This window comes from Arvicanthis niloticus, chromosome 11, assembly GCF_011762505.2.
Source record: "Arvicanthis niloticus isolate mArvNil1 chromosome 11, mArvNil1.pat.X, whole genome shotgun sequence".
Taxonomy (NCBI): Eukaryota; Metazoa; Chordata; class Mammalia; order Rodentia; family Muridae; genus Arvicanthis; species Arvicanthis niloticus.
The window spans coordinates 21,693,291-21,701,540 of record NC_047668.1 but is presented as its reverse complement, the minus strand read 5'-3'; positions in this window follow the sequence as shown (position 1 = coordinate 21,701,540).

The window sequence follows — 8,250 nt, the reverse complement described above, 5'->3', positions numbered from 1 at the left end:
ATAGAGGAAGAGATGGGATGCTGGCTATTCTGACAGTGACTTGATAAGTCATTCATTCAGAGTGTAATATAATGCAGGTCCCGTTGTGATCAAATCTATCAACAATGAAGTTTATAGTTGAGTATTTATGTTTTCTGTCTCAGGTACATATATTTCAACAGCCCTTGAACATCTAGGCAAAAGATGGACATTTATTTGTTCAGTAACCTAGATAAAACTAGTGTTGCTATTTTCTTTACAATTTCTAGCTTATTATATTGCTTTGGTGACTATAAATAATACTAAGAATTCAAAACACTGCAGTGATTTTAATACTATTTCTTCTGATTCTCAGAGAAATATTAAGGGGCTGGGGGAAAAGCAGAGTATTGAATATTTCATCTCAGTGAGGTCTAGGAGGCTTGATTTCCCTGTAGATCTAATTTCTTTCAAGCCTGGAATATTTGAACTAGCTGGGTTGAGGTGACAAGAAGATATATTGAAATTTAGAAATCTGTGGTCTCTTCAGTGAGCATACCTGGGCAGATTCACTTCTTTTTCTTGCCTGCCAGGCTAAAGAATATTTAAATAAAATGTGTGTTTCTATGTTAAAATGTTACTTTACAGAATGCAAATTGACTCTCTGGCTTACACTTCATCAGTACTGTCAGCATGACTAAAATGAAATAAACAGTAAAAAAGTAATATGGATGAATGAGCCTCCCCTCCCCCATTTTGGATAGCCTAACGTGGTTTTTGGGTAAAGACAATTTTGATTTTCATTAGCAAAGCTTATGTGGAAAAAAATGTTATTGAAGATTTTTTTTCTGCAACTAGATACAAATTCTAGAGCTTATCTGCTTTTGCTATAAACTTTCCTCCGCATTCTTAGCATATTCTGTTTTGATTTGAAAGAAAAGTAATCTAGGATAGATTAGGTGGTATAAAACAAATGATCAAGGAAGAAAGTTTCTAATAAATTTGAGAAAAAAGAAAAGAAAATTTTAAATGTATTTATTCATTAATTAAGTGTGGGTATAGGGCCATGTGAATCACAGTGAGGCTGTGGGTGTCAGAGGACCACTTGTGGAAGTTGGTTACCTTTTTCAACCTTGTGCTTCCCAGAGTGTTAACTCAGGTCTTCAGACTTAGTAGGCAATGAATACATTTCCCTACTGAGTCATCTTGAAAGGGCCCACTACTTTCGAAAAATGTGAGGTGATACACTTTACTATGGATTTCATTCTGAAGATAGCTCATGCTTCTTTTACCAAGTGCTTTCCCCAATCCTTCAAGATTTATTTAAAAGTAATCAAATCTAATTAAGTCTGTTTGATTTCATGCCAGAATAGCCCACTGGTGCCCTAGAAAGACACTGAAATTGCAGAGAATAGGTCTAGGAAACAAAGAAATGAGAAAAGGAAAGGTTAATGTTGTTGAAAAAAACTTAGAGATTGAGGATAGGTGTCAGGACCCAAAGGCAGAACTGGAGACCTGGAGTATTATGTTTTTGGAATGAAGGTATTGCTAGTCTCAGAAGATGCATCCTGAAGTCCTGACCTACTTGCTCCCAGGAATGACCATCATTACTTGCAGTTCAAGGTACAAGCCTCCACACTTACAGAATCCTTAATACTGAAGGTATCAGTTGCACAGCAACCTGCATTGTGCCAATTTCTGGTTTCATTTTCCTGCTGCTCTCTAGAGACTATATTTCTATATTGTAGCAGCCTCCTTGTGAATATTAAGTGATAAAAGTTTCTGTCTTTGAAAAATGAGTCATATATACAAAAATAGTACGAAGGATTTTTTGCTAATTAGCTGCAAATAAAGCCCAAACATCTCTCAAAAACCAAATGCCCCACAGCCTAATTTTATCATCTGTTAGGATTCTTTTTTCACCACAGGCTGAAATATATGGAGTCTTATTTTCAGTGTTATTCTTTATGGTACTACTTTCCTCATCTGATAAGATTTAGGGATGTTCTAGCTTTAGCTGAGAAGATACTGACAGAGGAACACCTGTGTCATGAAATTTCATGAGGCACCAAATTTCATTCTGATCAGCTAGCTGACGTTTTAGCATACAACCAAAGTTATGATGTCAGTTCATTAATAAAAGGAAAAATCTTGTATTTTATCCTTGCTCAATGCAATAACCTTGTGAAATCACACTATTTACAGCAAAGGTCACAATGTATGCATATCTGTGTTTTGCTGGATTGTTTGTTTACTGAGAGTGAAAGGAGCACAGAAGAGGGGGTAGAAGAAGAAAAAAGAAATAGAAAAATCCATCCAGGACCAGCAAGATGTTTAATAGGAAAATCTGCTTACTATACAAGCCTGAAGACTTGAGTTCAATTGCAGAATCATTGTGAAACGAGGAGAAAAGAACCAAATTCCCAAATTTGTTCTCCTACTTATACACACACACACACACACACACACACACACACACACACACACTCATACACTCATGCACATGCACACATATATACATGCACACTCAGAGAAATGAGACACACACAGAGAGACAGAGGGGGGGAGAGGGAGGGAGGGAAAGAGATGGAGAGAGAGAATGAGAAAGAGAGAGAGAGAGAGAGAGAGAGAGAGAGAGAGAGAGAGAGAGAGAGAGAGAGCAAGTGATCATAGTAATAATTAGATTTAAAAAGGCAATTCACCAGAAAACAAACATTCCTGTGGGTAATGCTAACAGGCTGTAATGGCTATTCTTGGTTATTATTTTTTACTACATATGTAATTAAAACCTCAAAATGAAAGGGCATGCCTGTGAGGGATTTTTGCTTAATTTGAAATGAGAAGATATACTTCTATTCCAGCTCTTTGAGATGGGAAGACACACCTTTAAAATGAGTCACACCTTCTGATGAAAGCCAATATAAAGATATGGAAGAAGAAAAGTTCTGTTCTTTGTGTGACTCTCTAGCAAGTCCCCTCATTCCCTGGCATTAGAGCCAAATTGTATGGGATTCTGGCATATTCTGAAGAACACCTGAATCATCCATCATCCTGGATTGAACAATTATAGGTTGGTAGACAGCCAAAAAACTAATGGGACCAAAGTATGTAAGTCATTCTAATAAATCTAATGTATTATATATTGTAGGGAATATGTTATATTATATATATATATATATATATATATATATATATATATATGATATGTTATATGTTTTTATGGTATATCACAAATGGCATATGGCATATAAAATATAGAATATATATGAAATTATATATATACATTAAGATGCATTTTATAAATTCTATTATTAATCTAGAGAATCCTGTCTAATACACAGGCACAAAAATACTCAGGAAAAAATTTCCCCAGAAGAGTATGTCTCTAGAAACTGATACTCTTAAATTGCAGTAGATGTATTATGAAGAAGACCATTGGAAAAGAAGTATGGTTAAAACAAAGAAAATGTACAAATTGTAACCTAATGTTAATATGGATCTTGTTGGTCATATGCTGTGTTATAAACTGACCCTTTTATGGGTTTAGAGAGATGCCTCAGCTTTTTCAGAGAACCTGAATTTGATTACAAAAGCCCACAACCAAGGGATTTGATGTTCTTTTCTGGTCTCCATGGGCTCCTGCATACATGGTGCCCATAAACTCATGCAAGCTCATAAACATACATATGAATTAAATAGCAAAAATATTTTAAAGTAAGGTTCATTCTTTCAATATACTACAATACTTGAGGATGCCTTTACTGTGCACACTATATTAATCTTAATGACTGAAAATGACTTGTCTTATTGATAAGACAGTGACAATCTTATAAATGAAGGTGTATCCAGTTTTCTATCACTTCTGGGCAATCAGTACTTCGCTTGTTTAGCTGGTAAGCTGTCATTGCTGTTGGGATAAGCTTCCTTCTTTTACTAATAAACACAATTAAATGTCAATGTTTTCTTGATACTTATTACTGCCAGAACCATCACTCTATCCTGTTAACATACTGTTGTCAAACCTCATGATTTCTAGTGGGTCCTCTACCTTAGCCCCTCTTTCTGGACACAAGGGTTTTACCTAGCTTCTCTTTTATCAGGTCTTTGATAGAGGCTCAGTTCTTCAATGTGAGGAACAACTGTTTTCAAAGCATAGGAACACCTTGGCTTTGTTGATGTAACTTGCAATTCTCAGAGCAGTTTTGAAGGTGACCACACTCTTGCTTCCTTCTTAACAGATGTAGGACAATCTTGACTTTTTACAACCACTGAAGCAAGGGCCAGGAAGACAAGCAGTATGTGTATAAATCAGAGTATAGCAGCTTCTAGAAATTGTTGTTCTGAGGGTGCACAATGCCAGGCTCTTGGTATTGATGATATTAAAAATTTTCTCATGAAGAAGGAAGACCAAGTGTGGGTGCTTTAGTCCTTCTTAAAAGGAGTAACAAAATACTAAAGGGAGCAAATATGGAGACAAAATATTGGACAGAAACTGAAGGAGGGGCTGTCTGGAGACCATTCCACCTGAGTATCCATCCCATGTGCAGTCACCAAAGGTAGACGCTGATGTGGATGTCTGGAAGTTCATACTGACAGAAGCTTGATATAGCTGTCTCCTTAGCAGTCTACCAGAGTCTGACATATTTAGAGGCAGATGCTCACAGCTAACCATTGAACTGATCAAGGGGTTCCCAATGGAGGAGTTAGAGAGAAGACTGAAGACACTGAAAGGGTCTGTGGCCCCATGAAGAGAGCAACAATACCAACAAACCAGAACACCCCAGGATCTCAGCCTGGGAGCACATAGTAAGTCAATCCTAGAAAGATGAAAGTACCCCTTCCTTGTGTCCAGACTAAGAATTCATTTCTTGTTTCAAACTTTATCTTCCCACAGAAAGTGGCACTGGCAAGGTCCACTCTCAAATGCACATATCCTTCCTCACCCTATAGTCTCAACAGAATACTCACAGAGAATTCAAGATCTTTCTATAAATGTTATACATAGGCAGTAGATCAATGAATAAATAGCTCTTTGTAGACATTCAAATGCAAACTTTATTGGTTTTTTTTTTTTTTTTTGGAAAAAGAAACAATGTATCTTACATAAATCTCTGCTTCTGGCTACAAAGATTACATTTTCTATGATAGCTGGAACTAGTTTACCCTATAGTTGTACCTTATCAAATACTTCCTTCTCTAAATATGAACTGTGATATCAGTTTGCACGGCTGAAAGACACATGCAGTAACTTCCCTTAGAATACAGAAATCCCAGCTTATAGAAAAAAGAAGAAGAAAATATTTGCAGTTTCTAATGTGCTTTCCCTACACATTCCATCACACCTATCCATGTTTTTAGAAACTTTAATATCAAGAATTTGCAAACTTTGAGATCAGAGTCTCGCATAATTTTTAGTAAATTCTCAGCTGTCTAATTAAGAAGCTTTCTGGAGAATGAGAACTCTTCACTTAAGTGTAAAATCTCTCTGTATTTCTCTGGAGATTTTTATTTTTTTCCTATATATGCTGCAAGAGACATTCAAGAGGGTACTCAATCTGATGTCAGTTGAACAACTATAATAACAAACTTCTAATTACAATTATTATATAGCACAAGATGCACATGTTGACTTAATCTGTAGACAACATTGTGATCAATATACTTATTACACAGCATACACACATATATAATGTACACCACACACACATACAAACACACACACACATTCTGAGAGTCAGGGCCCATTGTAAAAGCCAGAGAAATTAAATTATTTCCCCCAATTCATTGTGTAGAAAGAAGTAACAGAACAATTTAACTTAGAAAATTTTACCCCAGCATTATTACTTCATAATTCTATGTAGGGCATCCTAATACCTGAGGTCATACTACTTTCCACACATTCTAATCTTGAAAGTGGCAAAATTAACTTATAGTGCATCAGTCTGGTTTCATCTCATTTACTTGACCATAGGTTTATAATAGTCCATTTTAGAGGGAATGGAAATGATGTGAGTGACCTCTCTATTTGTAGTATTGGTAGTCAGCTTACAGACAATAGCATTTGCAGTGATATTGTAGCATTCTAGATACTAAGTTAATTATTTGTAATAAATAATATTTTTTATTTTTCACATGCACTTGAAATAGGTGTCACATTGTTCTAAATAGGCAACTGGAACTCCTAGGAGGATTGCTGAGTGCCACTAAGATATTGAGTCTTGGAAGTAAACTCTGAAACAGGTCGATAGACTGATCGCTTTGCCAACAATATTGTATAATTTCCAGAATACAGTTTTTATTCTAGAAATATTACATTAAATATCAATCATGATAATTCAATGAAATGAAACTATCGACATTAAGTTGAAAGGTGAAATTCACCTTTTTTCCCACATATGAGTCTTTTGGACTTTTCCCATGTAATTTTATTTTACAGCATTTAATAGATCATGTCTAAAGTGAATGGAAAAGAGGTGACTCCTTGAGCACTGGTTTCTAAAATATGAAAATTCTGTTAGCAGATTTTCCCTTTTAGATTCAACTCAGAAGAAGTGATATTTTACTCACTGCCTCATTGGTAAGAGGCCCAATTTACATGCATGCATTGCAGCTTGGTATGAAAGCATTATTCTTTGTTGTATAATTACTTTGACCCAGAATTCAACAAATAGAAACATGTTTATAAGATTGTAATGCTAATTTACATAAAATGGAAAGCTTCCAATGTTAAAGATTTAACAAAAGAAGTATAATATCAAGAATAGCCAGCTATTTTCCAAAGAAGTCAAAATAGCATCAATACTGCTATTGTGCTTGTAATACCTTTATATTCACAGGATTTTCTTATTTAAGGAATCTTCAAGACATGTTTTTATTTACACAGTCCTTTTTCCATTACAGACAGGGACTTCAACATAAGGCAACAAGAGATATGCAGTAAAAAGTATTGTGTATAGTGATAGAGCCCACTATACTGTGAAGAACACAAGCATTACATGACATTTATAGAAAGAAAGCATATCAAAATTTTACATTTATTTTTGTCACAAGATTATAGCACTTTGATTTATGTGTCTAAATTGACTGCCAGAAGGCAGTGAGAACAGACCAACAGTTTCAAAAACTGCTTTCAAATGGTTTATTGGCACACTTTCTCTGCTCCCAATACTATTTCCTTTAGGTCCACAAAGTCAGTGCAGTAACATTTTAGAACATATTTTTAAAATTCAATGACTAAAAATATATAAGACAGAGCTTAAGATGTGAACTTTATGTTTCAGAATACACACCCACACTTGTACATGATATATATGTATATCAAATCTGTTCATATCTCATAAAACGACACACACATTTTCACAAGTACATGATGTTTATGTATATCTAATGTGTTCATATCTCATAATATGAGACACATGGTTTATGTATTTGTAATTTAATTTTATCTGGGTGAGAGCTTCATATATATTATACATATATCATTTCTACCACCTCCTTCTATATCCCCATTTCATCACAAATCTGTGACCTCATGTTAATTGCTGTTTTCATACATACAACACATATATACATACACACACACACACACACACACACACAAATACAATATGCTCAGTCCATTTATTGTTGCTTACAGGTATGTGTGTTTACAGCTAATGGCTTGGATAAGCTTCTGTGGTGATTTGAATTCACTTGGCCCATTGTAAGTGGCACTATTAGGAGGTAGGGCCTTGTTGGAATAGTTGAAGTCTTGTTGGAGAAAGTTTGTCACTGTGTAGGCAGGCTTCTAGGTCTCCTAGTGATCAAGTTCTTGTCAATGTAGAAATAGAGCCTTCTCCTGACTGCCTGCATATGAGAATCTTCTTCTTCTGTCACCTTTTGGATCAAGATATAGAACTCTCAGCGACTTTAATAACATGTCTGCCTGCATACTGCTATGCTTCTTGCTATGATAATAATGGACTGAACCTCTGAAACTGTAGGCTAGTTCTAATGAAAATGTTTTCTTTTGTGAGAGCTGCCCTGGTCATGATGTCTCCTCAAAGCAATGGAACCCTAAGTAAGATACCTACCAATGGATAACTTACCAGGATGCTTATCATTGGGGAAAATGATCTCCCTCTTTCAGAAGTCTTTAGATTCCTGTAAGTTTTCATCTGGGTGCAGGGTCTTGTGAGATTTTTTTCCATTGACATTGACATGTGAATTATATTGTCATTGTACATCTCCTGTTTAGGTCACAATATTTGTGAAATCTTATGAATCTATCTTTCCTGCCATAAAATGACACAT